The sequence below is a fragment of the Falco biarmicus genome, chromosome 6 (genome assembly GCF_023638135.1).
Source record: "Falco biarmicus isolate bFalBia1 chromosome 6, bFalBia1.pri, whole genome shotgun sequence".
NCBI classification, from domain to species: Eukaryota; Metazoa; Chordata; class Aves; order Falconiformes; family Falconidae; genus Falco; species Falco biarmicus.
Genome location: NC_079293.1, coordinates 8,299,267 through 8,312,382, shown reverse-complemented (window position 1 = coordinate 8,312,382; position 13,116 = coordinate 8,299,267).

Genomic DNA, 13,116 nt, shown 5'->3' with positions numbered 1-13,116 from the left:
AAGAGAGACTAACTGAGGCTAAAGGACCTCTTCAACATTTTCCATCAATGAGCCTGTCCAGCTTTACTTCCACGTCCCAGGAGATAGCCGTGCATTCCTTATTTACACAGCATGGCCCAAGCCCAGAGTAAATTTACTTTAGTAAATATGGCCGAGTCCCATTCTCTAGCCCTGAGAGCAACGCAGTCTGTCTTCTGCCCATATGGATAAAAAATTATTTCCTCCTGGTGGCTTTATTCAAACCTCCAAAGGGAAGAGTTGCTGGCTTGTTTCATCCCCCAAATCAGGCCAAGATATTATTTGAAATATATTGACATAAGCCAAGACTCTGCAAGGTGTTCAGCAGTCTGGACAACAGCAAGCTAGTAACTGAACCTGCTCAGCCTTCCACTATAGACACAGTCAACAACTGGCCATGGTGCGAATGTATTATATATTTGATAGATAATTATTCTATTTAGTTTACAAATGAGAAATTTTCCATAACTTGAGAAAAATTACATTATGCAGGAAATAACGTTCTTTGCAGTTTTAAAACCTGCAACAGCTATCATTCTTCTGTAGAGAAGTTGAGAAGTAATTTGTTTATTGTTCTGGATATTATTTTTAGCCATGGTTATAGACAGGAGGGATTCTGCCTTCTCTGGTGTCTTTTTTTTTTTTTTTCTTCTTTTTTCTTTTTCTTTTTTTTTTTTTTTTTTCTAGTGGGAACCACCCTTTGAAACATCTTTCTTTTTAGTTATGGTCATGCTCAGCTTAGTCTGGTCCAACAGGCAAACAAATGTTGCTTTCTTATGAAGAGATGATGGAATTGGTAGCAACCCAACAACAGGGTGTGCTCACACTAAATATATTCAGGAAAAGGCACAGAAATATCCTGCAATTAAAAAGTACACTAAGAAATAAAACAATCTGACCATGATTCTCATTGCTTTTCTCTCATCACTGCCTGAAAATTGAAGAAATTTATTGCAGAAGAGCTACTACATCAAAACAAAATAATTAATAGAGTTAAAAGCCATAAACAGCCAATAAATGAAAATGGAAACATCAGCAGTTTGGAACATGTAACATTCCTCAGAGGGTTTGTAATGCAGGAAGAAGAAAAAAAAAAGTATTACAGAACATAAAAATATCCCCAGTTTGTGTGGAAGTATCTGGGTTTTACATGCAGTATTTTAGCTGTAGGTGTAATGTTCCATACCAGTTTTAATATTTATCAGAGTGCTGGTCCTGCAAAAGTAAGGAGGAATTAAGTTGGAAATTTCACCCAAAAAAGATTATACATCACAATGATAGAGAAAGAGCTTGTTGGATAAATCAGAAGGACAAATTCTACTCTGTTTCTGTGAGCTGTTGCGTTCACTATGATTTATAGAGTGCTGTGTGGAATTCTGAGGTAAAAGCTTCCTGAACATCTGTCATGATATTTACTCTCTGCATCTACTGCTCTCACATTATCATTGTGTTTAAATTTGCATATGTCAAAACACAAGTTATCTGGATAGATATGTCTTGCTAATTGCTTAGATTGGTTTACTTTTGCTTTTCATTGCTAAAGCTGCCACAGCTTATTTTGGAATGTTTTCAGATGTTTTCCCTAGCCATCTTAAACTGAAACAATAAGGGTATAAATGTGGATTGTCTCACCGGTTGAAGGAAGTGGTTGGGGTCCACATAAAAGCATTAACCTTCTGAGAGAAGTGCTGGAGCTTGTACATAGCACTGGTAGCACACATCCCATTATTGTCATAACAGTTCCACTCACGTGGCACTGAGCATGAGGACATCAAATAAAATTAGCAGAGAGATCTCATACACGGTAAGAATTACAGCTGTAGTAATAGTACCAACTCAGCTTTGCGAATAGCTCCCTTGAGCCTCATGAAGCATAAATTGAACTGATTTTCTCCTTCAGTGGCAAGATCTACACCTTTTCTCAAGTAGCATACTTCCTACACTGTTAACCATTACTGTCAAGAAATACCCAGCTCAACAATAGGAAACATGGAGAAGAAAAATATTTTAATAAAGTTTTGCTGATCAAAGTGCTCCCACATTCCACCTTTAAAGGTCCAGAGTCACTACCGCTTCCAAACGACAGTGCTGACAACACACATGTGAAGAGTAAGATTTGAGGATAAACAGTGACAAATTGTCAGACACTGACTTCATACAAGTCTCAAACTGAAATAAGTCTTTCGAGACAGCCTCTTCCCACACTGGGCCTCTCACCCTAGATTGGTGAGATTAAAAACTAATTAAAATCAGCAATTTACATTCAATCTAAATTCAACCTGCATTTGCAAGTGGAACGAACTGTCATTTTACAAAGTAAAATGCTTCAGGATGGGGCTAATACAGTATTGAAAGGGCCCAACAATTAGGTGATGCAACCAAAATAGCCGGCGCCATGATTACATGAATTCTGCTAAATCCTCCTTCATTAAAACAAATTAGAATGCCATCTTCCATCTTTGCCTATGTTGTTACACCTATCACAGAAGTGTAAAGATCCATTCCAAACTAATTGACGCCTCAGGGAGAGAAGTTTGGCAGCCAGTTTTCCAATACTAAAGAGCAGAAGGGTGTTGAGCAACTGCAGGTCAGACATAGCAAAACTATTTCTTACATAGTGCTTGAGCAGGGCAGCAAACTTTACATTGCAGTGATGAAGTCTATCATTTGGGATAAATCTTTTCTTCATGACCATAAAATATTTCTCCGCCATAAGCAGTGGATGTTGTTTTGTTCAGTTTAAATGCCAGCAATAACACCCTTTGCTATTCTTTTTTCTGGCTGCCTTTACCCATTAAGCTGTTTAAGGAGAGTTGTAATAAATGCACATCTAAAAGGCCTTGCCATAAGCACATCCGAGACTCGTCTGTTTGAGTAGCTTTCTCTATGGCAAGAAAGACTGAATTAAGGAATCAAGGACTGCAGTAACACGAAGGAAGAAGACTATCATGTCTTTAGCAGTATTGTCTCACCGATTGCCTTATTGGCCTTTGCGTTGAATCAAGCTGACCTCATCAAATAATCACACACATGCAATTAAACGCTGAGGCAGCTTAATGAGGAAAAAGTTATCAAAGAATAAACATTCTATTGGAAGACATCTACAAAAAATAAACATTTAGGTTAAAAACTTCAGCATGAAATCGTAAAGTAATCCAGTTTCATAGCTATATTAACACAGTTTCACCTCAACCTTACCCAATTACTTGGATGTTAAAGTTAAAACTTAACTCCTGCAAAAAGAATCTATGTAGAAGGCAAGCAAGCAAGCAAGGTACTTTTCATGGTTCTTGGGTAGAAATATTTACTCTTTTTTTTTCTTTTCTTTCTTTTCTTTTCATACAGAAATCAGAACACTGTAGAAAAGCAACTAGCAAACTGTGGAGCCAAAGGAAAAAACACTCAAAGTGCTCAGTGTTAACCTAGCTCTGCTCTCTGTGGTGTTTACCTTCATTTCAATGGGGATTGAGTTGCACAGATACTAAGCACTGCAGACAAATCAAACCCTGCAGCTTCAGATTATCAAATCAGTATTTTGAACAGAGAGAAAAAAGGACCTTAATGCACATATCTATGCTTTTTTTATAAGGTTCTGCTATCTTTTAATTTCAGGTTAATTTACTTTGCTTTTCTGAAACCTCTGACAAGGTTTCAGTTATACACTCCATTATCCTGGTTTTTTTTACTGTGAAAAGTTCAATTACACAGAAACTTCTGTACACAATAAAAATCATATTAGGCTTTATTTCACAGCCTTACCCACTCACCAAAGCTTTACAGAAGTATTTTCTGAAAGTGTTTTTTAGAACTATTTTTTTAAATTATCTTTCAAAGCAACAAACCCAGCTTTTGTTGGAACTCCCTGCTTAAGTCTACGAGACGAAGGAGAGTGTAAACACATAACTATGGTAAAGTCAGTGGAAATTAAATATCCCAGAGCAAGGATTCTGCCCCAGAATTGCCTTTCATGCCATTTTGGCCCCACAGTTCTAGAACCAGGACCTGTGTCTGCTGAGCAGTCCTTCCCCCTTTCTCAGTTCAAATTTTAAATACTGCTGATTCTAACTAATTCAATTCCATACCAGCTTGTAGCTTCATTCAAATTCAAAGGACAAATGAAAAGCTATGACAACATTGAATGTTGCCACATCTGACTGTGAGAGGGATAATCCAGATGAACTCCTCTGCCTGAGCTAGAGGGCAGCCACCAGAAAAGAGTGGCCACCACCAAAGCCTAAGCAACACCTAAACTAGGCAAGAAAGTCTCTGAGAGAAAAAAACATGATCCTAAAACTTCATTATGGTTTCCTCCTAAACCTAGAGTGTGTACTGCATCTACCTGCAACTCTTTTTCATTTTTTTAAGGCAGAATGACAATAAGGGGTGGGGTGGGTAGGTGGGTTTGTACTTAGGTGGGCTTTCCCGTCTATAATTCTTTTCATGTTTTTGTGAGTGTAAGTGGAAAGCTAAAAGATGACAGTTAATACAGGATTTTCTTTTCTTAGACTCTGCTAGCAGCCAGTAAACATTAACAACTGAATATTTCCTTGACCTACTTCATATGAAATACATTTTTTCATCAGAAAAATGAAGCAACACTCTGGCACACAGCTGCTAAACTGTATGGTGTTTGCTAAAATTGGGACTACTACTTAGACACTGACAACAAAGTAAAACAATGAGAAACATTTCTGCAGTCTATGAAATGGTTTTATAATGACATTAAAAGAAAAATAAAATTTTAAAAGAGCACTACCAGATCTCCATAAACGTTTCCCTGAAAATCCTGAATGGTTTGGCTGTCTGCCAGGAATTTAGGAGAACTAAATTGAACACACTCGGCTTCATTACAGTGCACCATGGTTTTTCAATTGTCAGCTGAAATAATATGTGTGTTTAACTGATAATCCAGAAGAAAGAAATAGATTTTTCCTGTTAAAGGAGCCTTTTCAGTGAAACAAACTATGCCCTATTTCTAGAACTGAAAATAAAGTACAGGAGTCACTAGCACATCTCCATAAAAAATACTGCTATTTTACAGGGGGATTATTTAATAGCATAACTATATACAGTGCTATTTAAAACAGTGGTAATTATAATTGCCAAACACTTTCCATTGTATACTAAATAATACAACAAAAGACTAAAAGACATATTTTTTTCCTTCTAACTGCTTTTATTCCCATGTTTCAAAGTTTACCCAGCAAGTGAAAACATTGCTAACAATTGTGGAATGTTACTCAAATTTACATCAATTTACTCAGATTGATTTTGTTATAATAGTCTTACAGCTTGCAGTAGCCTGAAAGTCCAAATGTGCTTAAAGATGACACTTATCTGAGTAACCTAGGAAGCTGCAGCTTCAGTTCTGTTGCCTATGTATAAACCAAAATATTCCAAGCTGCAGGGTAAACTCAAGACCTTTCAAAAGAAGGATGCAGAAGAATCAGGTCCTCAATGGATACAACACCACACTAATGCTGACAACTACAATATTTCGCATTGTGCTTCTGGGCTGAAGTCTTCAGGCTATGTTTATGGTAAGCACAGCAGAAGTGGAAGGATGCTGCATAATTTCTGATGGAGGAGTCAAATGAACTTAGAATTGAGAAGTCTGCTTCTTTTTCTGGAAGCATTTGTGTTACTTTTCCCCAAATATATAAGACCACTTCCAACAGGAGAAATGTAAGACAGCTGGCAAAACAGCAAGAGAATAATATTATAAGTTTTCTCAGGAACTCTGCTCATGCTCTGAAGTATGCACTTGGAGAAACTAATTATTATCTTTATCTGCAGCATAAACTTTACATACAGAAGCATCAATCAAATACCGTTATTCACCAGAAGGCTTAGTGCTTCTATAGTTTGAAAATGTGTTTTAAGCCACCACCTCAATTTTTCAAAGACTCCTTTGACTGAGAGAATGTATTCAGCAGAGATATAAAAGCACATGAATAAAGAATCTTTGCGAATACCCACTGGATAAATTTCCATGCTAAAAGGCACCTTTCTCCACAATTACCATTATCATTGGAGACAATGGATATCAAAGGCCTGCTCATGGCCAGCTGCATCAAACCTTCACAACACTAAAAAAGGTGCCCTTTGCAAGCAGCAGTTTCTAAAACCCGCAGAAACAGCAGCCAAGTGAGCAGTGCCCTACACAATTGACAGGTTTTGTTGTGGGAGTAGCTATTGCTCACAAATCTCAATTCTTTGATTCTAAAGATTTAATAAAACATTGATATAAACGGAACAAACTGTACAAACATTTTTTTTTAAAGCATAACATTTCTGTCTGGAAAATGTTGGAGTCGTTTTCAGAGACAGAGTTGCTAAGGAAGAAACATGAAGAGAAACCAGCTCTGCAGAGAGCTGCAGTCTTATGTGATCCAAAGTCCACTGAGCTCATTTTTATCCTTATTTCAATTCTGTGATAGTTTGGATAAGCTTTATAAACAATTCCAAGATATTTAATTTTTAAAAAACAACTTTAGTACTCTGTTCACAGTCCTTTTAAAAACCATTTTATCTTCAAAAACAAACCAAAAGGTAACTTCAAGACATTGGCAAACGCATTTCATCTGACAGGCAGGAATCAAGAGACTGTTTTCAAGAAAACAAAGATTATTTTTCCTAGGCTTCATGGCAAGTTGGTGTTTTTTCTAAGCTCACAAATACCCACTCTCCTCTCCAGCACTCAGAAGAAACACCTTGTTTCAAACACATGGTTTGGTTTCCATTACTGTAATAGCACACCTTGGCTGAGCCATAGCCTGCCTCAGGCCCCCTGAGCAGCATAGAAACTGCCTGGGGGTTCCAAGCCCATGCATTGCCACTGCACTGGGGCAAATACAGTGACAGCAGTCATTCTTTGAGAAAAAGTGGAGGAAATTTTTTTTTTTTTATTTTTCCTCTTTACAGCCAGGCTCAGCATACTTTTTAACGCTTGGTGGCAATACGTTCTGGCTATTAATTTTCTTTTTCACCCATGCAGTTTCACACTGTGAAGTGAAGAGCTGACCCAGGCTTGCTGGCCATCATAACTCTATGCATGCCCAGCGCATTCAGGAGTTTGTGCACCTGGATGCTGCTCTGTTCAGAGCAGTGCACATAAGTAGCTGATTTGGGAATACCTCCAGCTGGAGAAGGGTTTAGTGAGCCAGTGCATCTGAGGCTGATCTGCAGGGTGAGACGCTAACATGCAATGTCATTGTCACTTGTCTCTCTGGCTATATCTTTGCTAGGAAATCAAGCAATGCCGAGACTTATTTTCTCCTCCTGAGGTCAGCTGGTATAGTCCAGCAATATAATGTATAAACCATACAACCCACGTAAGTCTTCTTACCAACAGGACTGCAACATCCAAACTGCATTTTGGGAACAGTCTGGGAAAGCTGGCAACTGTGAGAATGTAACTCAGAGGAAAGCTATGCTGAAGACAATGCAAAAATTAAACTTAAAGAAAATTATCATGCTGAGGCCTGAGGCCTGGCACTGTTGAGCTCATTGGGAGCAATCTAGACTCTGTGTCCAGAGACGGATACATGGTTGTGTGAGTATTTTTGTCTGCTGTGCACACTAGATATGATTATGAACTTGGGAACAAGTTCACACCTATGCTTGGTTGACACTGTAGACACACCATATTAACCCAAAACACATGGGGCCAAGATCTGTTCATTAATTTTAGTAAGTTTTGCATCAGCACCTCAAAGAGGAAAAGATGCACATAAAATTATAGTTTTGGATAAGTGGCTTAAAAGAGAAAATACTTTTTCCCATTGAAAGGTTGGGGTAGAAAACAGATCTTCCCTTCTTTTTTTTGCATCAGGGGAGTCACAGTAAGGGGGGGAAAAAAAGGGAAGGAAGAATACTGGATGTACACCCACCAGTTTCAAACCTAAGAGAAAGTCACTTTCTCCAGTAGAGGCACGGAGACTGTCTCCCGTCCTCTTCAAGTTACATTGTGTACCCTCTCGTATTTGTCAGTCGTCTCCACATCCTGCATGTATCATATTTTCCTTTTTTCTTCTTTCTTATCATCAGAAGAAAGCACATGAGATGCCTCTCACTTCCAAGCTCCTAGCACCCTAAGTATTCTTTTTTTCCACAGTCTGCTCTGAGCAGTGGTTGCTGCAGTGGAAGAGTAAGACTGCCTCTGGACCGACACCTAGATTTCTTGTAGAGCTATTACCTTCTCTGCTCAGGCGTCTGCCACAAACGGAATCCGTTCCGCAGATAGTTCATCCATCCCCACTTTTCAAAAGCTCTTCTGGAGACGTCTATTTTTTTTCAGGAATAATTCTTGCATGCTGAAATCACAAATACAAGAAATGATTCTGTCCTTCAGCTAGGGAATTTAAAAATCCTTCCAAAGTTACATGTAAGTATCAGAGATCTCTGCTCGGAAATATGCTTTGGTTCCCCCTGTGGTTCTTGGCCACAGGTAAAGAAAAACAGTCTCATTTTAAGACTTAGTTTGTCTTGGGTCACAGTTTACATGAAATTACCTTATCAGTTGTTGCAGTGCCTTTGGTATTATTTCTGGTAATCATGCCTCATTCACTTCTCACCTCTCATCTACCTCATGAGACAGTGAAAACAATCTTTGTCTTCTTTTTGGCTTTTAATTTCTAACTGTGCTATAATCTGTAAGCTCTGAATACAGATACAGTTCTTGTTCCTATTATTTCCCAGATTGTGCAAGGTTTCTTTAGAAATCTGGCACTCCCACTGGCTGGTGTCTGTGTGTTGCCTTTTTCTTCCTCTTCATGCTCTCCCTTCTCTGCTGTGGGTCTCTCTCAACTGACCACCATTTCAGCTATTGTACCTGAGGGATAGGTGCAAATGGTGAAAAGCCACCCCATCCACTTTCTTGTGGATGGGAATCCATTTATTTCATTCTCTGCTGGTTGATGTCCAGAGATGTTTGGCTCACACTAGAGCATTTTGTTTAGTGAAGGCATTAATAGTGTTCCCCCTCTCAGTCCAGACAACATTCTTGATGAAACCCAGTTACTGTCAAGACTGCTGTTCTGCCAGACTTGGCTGAACTCAGCCCAGGGGCTTAAAATTAATAGGGAGGAAAAACATATATGCACATTCAAGTCATACTAGAAAATGAAACCTCTTATCACTGGCAGGGGTGCCTCACCTGCAGCTAATACACAATGCAAACTCCTCCTTCCTGCAGCCCCCAATCCTCCTTCCAGCCTCCAAGCAGAAGAAACATTGGAAGCAGGGTGTGTCTGAGGAATGGTCCCTAGGGACTGTGGGCAGCAGTGGGATTATGCCTCAGACTGCCCCTTACTCTGTGATACTGGTTTGCATTGTTTCACATTGTTTGATGGAAATAATGCACTCTCAGCACCATGGAAAACAAAAGCCTGTGGGAGGTCATGGAAAGCCTCATGGATTTTTCTGTTCTGCTAATCCGGTTGGTGAATCACTCTGACTACTTGTTTAAGCTTATCTTCATTGTTCCATTTATCCTCAGCTTCAGACAGGGGATGGATGTCATCATTTGTGTGCCACGCTGCCATGCTAATGGCGGAAATTGGGCATGCTGATGTACCCTCTAAACAATATGGTTTTAAGGACTAATACCCTACCCTGCCCCAAAATTTATACATGCCTTGAAAACAGGCCTTGGCCATCTCACTGATGTGTAATACCACACAGCTCACACAAGTACTGTATGCACAGCAACCAGGGAACCCTCAGAACAATCAAAACATGATTAGCAGTAAAAACATGCCCAGCCTCACCCTGTATTGTCTCCTTTTTCTGACAAAGAGCCGTCATTTAAGGTAAGGTCCTACAATGGCTTTATCAGCCACAAAAACAGTTCCGGAACCTGTTCTTTCTAGTGTGCTGATGGAAGATCTGGTAATTGGGCAGGATTAAAAAAGTGGAGTGCAGCCGTTATTTACTTATCAAATGTCTTGGAGGAAAAGATACAAACAAATGCACACAGACACACACTCATACACACACAGAGTTTAAGTGGCTCACTGATCTGAGAGGTGCTCTCCATTTAACAGGCTGCCCTGCAGCCTGAGCTAGGCAGTGCAAAAGCTCTTTTCTTGCCTGAGTAACTTAAAAGACAAAACTTCAAGTGCTCAGTTAAAAATTACTGCTTCTCCATGTTGCCCACAGACCCTAAGCTTTGTGGATTTTGATGGAAAAACATTGTGAACCCTTTTCTTTTTCTACCAACCAGTACGGTGTTTCAAATTACAGCAGAGTGCCAGGTCCTTGCTTTTCCTCTGTCAGAGGCAGTCCTTGGTGGTGAGACACCTCCCAGAGTGATTTCAAAAGTCTTTGGCAAATATATGGATTTGCTAGGCCCACAAACTACAAAACTCATCTCCATGATGGACAACTCACTTTAAAACCTGTTTCCTTCATTACTGCCCTCTGCATAAGCTACTGAAAGTCTCAACATCAAAATATGTTCATGAAACCAAACAGTTCCCTGGCAAACATTTCTTTGGATGCATTCTTGAAACTGAAACCGAGGCAAGTGAAAACTATCCGGATCCACTGGCAGTAAACAATCTGATTAAAATCTGCTGTTCCCATTAGACATTCACTAATCTTAATTATGCCTTTTCTGATTGCAGAGCACAGTGGCACAGTAAAATATTTAAATAATTCACCTGTTTGTAAGCATGGACTGCACAGGCAGATTACTTGACCATTTTGATATACTGACTGGCCTACTAAACTGGTAACTCCAGCCTATATCCCTCCAGATGTCATCAAGAAAATAGCAATACTGTGCGGTTTGTGAAAGGTATTGACAAAAATTACAGAGCTGTCAACGAACACTGAGATTTGCAGATTTCAAATGAGAGAGTCTTGCTCTTTGACTCATGTTATAGCTGTGCCACTGGAGAGATGCAAGAAAGGCAAGTAATGACTTCCTGATGGGTTTTTCTCACATAAATAAAAAATACAACATATAAACCCACAGGTTTCCTGATGCAACTTAACCAGGTGTTTTCCAAATAACAATGTTGCTGCAGTTTGAACTGTGCATTCAGCAACACGGAGTTTTCAAACTGACAGTACACAAGACCTGTTCTAGCCATGTGCAGGACAAATCAGGTAAGGATTTCTCCTCCATGGATGTCATTAGAGTAATGCATTTTTCAAAAGTTTCTAGCTCCTGGCCAAACATAGAGTAGGTATGGTAAATTCTAAAAGCAGCTCAGAAAAGTCTCACAGCCACTAGCCCTTGTTCTTCTGGGGGACTTCCACTTACCAGATGTCTGCTGGAGATACAATACAGCTGAGAGGAAACAGCCTAGGAGGTTCCTGGAGTGTGTGGAAGATAACTTCCTGACAGAGCTGGTGAGGGAGCCAGCTAGGGAAGGTGCCCGGCTGGACCTGTTTGTGAACAGAGAAGGACTTGTGGATGATGTGATGGCTGGAGGATGTCTTGAGCATAGTGATCATGAAATGATAGAAGTTTTGATTCTTGGAGAAGTAAGAAAAGCAATCAGCAGAACTGCTACCTTGGACTTCCAGAGAGCAGGCTTTGGTCCGTTTAGGACTCTGGTTGACAGAACCCCTTGGGAGGCAGCCCTGAAGGGCAAAGGGGTCCAGAAAGGCTGGGCATCCTTCAAGACAGAAATCTGAAAGGCGCAGGAGCAGGTTGTCCCCATGAGCTGAAAGGTGAGGCAGTGGGAAGAAGATCAGCCTGGCTGAACAGAGAATGTTGGCTGGAACTCAGGAAAAAAGGAAAGTGTATGACCTTTGGAAGAAGGGGCAGCAACTCAGGAGGACTACAAGGATGTCGTGAAGTTATGCAAGGAGAAAATTACAAGGCCCAAAGCTCAACTAGAATTTAATCTGGATACTGCCATAAAAGACAAGAAAAAATGTTTCTATAAACATATTAACAACAAAAGGAGGGCTAAGGAGAATCTTCATCCTTTGGTGGATGCAAGGGGAAACATAGCGCCAAAGGATGAGGAAAGGTTAAGGTACTTAATTCCTTCTTTTCCTCAGCATTTATTAGTAAGATTAGTTATTCTTGGGGTACCTAACCCCCTGAGCTGGAAGACAGGGCTGGGGAGCAGAATTAAGCCCTCATAATCAAATGGAAAATGGTCATTGAAATGCCAGGAACACCACTTAGGCAGGCACAAGTCTATGGGGCTGAACAGGATACACCCAAGGGTACTGAGGGAGGTGGTGGAACTGCACACCGAGACACTTTCAATCATTGATCAGCAGTCCTGGCAAACTGGGGAGGTCCCAGTTGTCTGGAAGTTAACTGGAGCCTAGTCCCATTTAATATCTTTATCAATGATCTGGATGAGGGGATTGAGTCCACCCTCAGTAAGTTTTCAGATGACAAACATGGGGAAACAAAACAAAGTTGGGGACAAGTGTTGATCTGCTTGAGGGCAGGAAGGCTCTGCAGATGGATCTGCACAGGCTGGATCGATGGGCCAAGGCCAGTTCTATGAGGTTCAACAAGGCTCAGTGCCGGGTCCTGCTGTTGGGTCACCACAACCCCACACAGCGCTGCAGGCTTGGGGAAGAGCGGCTGGAAAGCTGCCTGGTGGGAAAGGACCTGGGGGTGCTGGCTGATGACCAGCTGAACATGAGCCAGCAGTGTGCCCGAGTGGCCAAGAAGGCCAACAGCATCCTGGCTTGTATCAGCAACAGTGTGGCCAGCAGGACCAGGGAAGGGACTGTCCCCCTGTACTGGGCACTGGTGAGGCCGCCCCTCGAATCCTGGGTTCGGGTTTGGGGCCCTCACTGCAAGACAGACATTGAGGTGCTGGAGCGTGTCCAGAGCAGGGCAACGGAGCTGGGGAAGGGTCTGGAGCACAAGTCTTATGAGGAGCAGCTGAAGGAACTGGGGGTGTTTAGTCTGGAGAAAAGGGGGCTCAAGGTGGACCTTACTGCTCTCTACAACTGCCTGGAAGGAGGTTATACAGAGGTGGGTGTCAGTCTCTTCTCCCAAGTAACAAGTGACAGGACAAGATGAAATGGCCTCCAGTTGTGCCAGGGGATGTTTAGATTGTATATTACGATTTTTTTTTTTTTGCTGTAAGGTTTGTCAAGCATTACAAC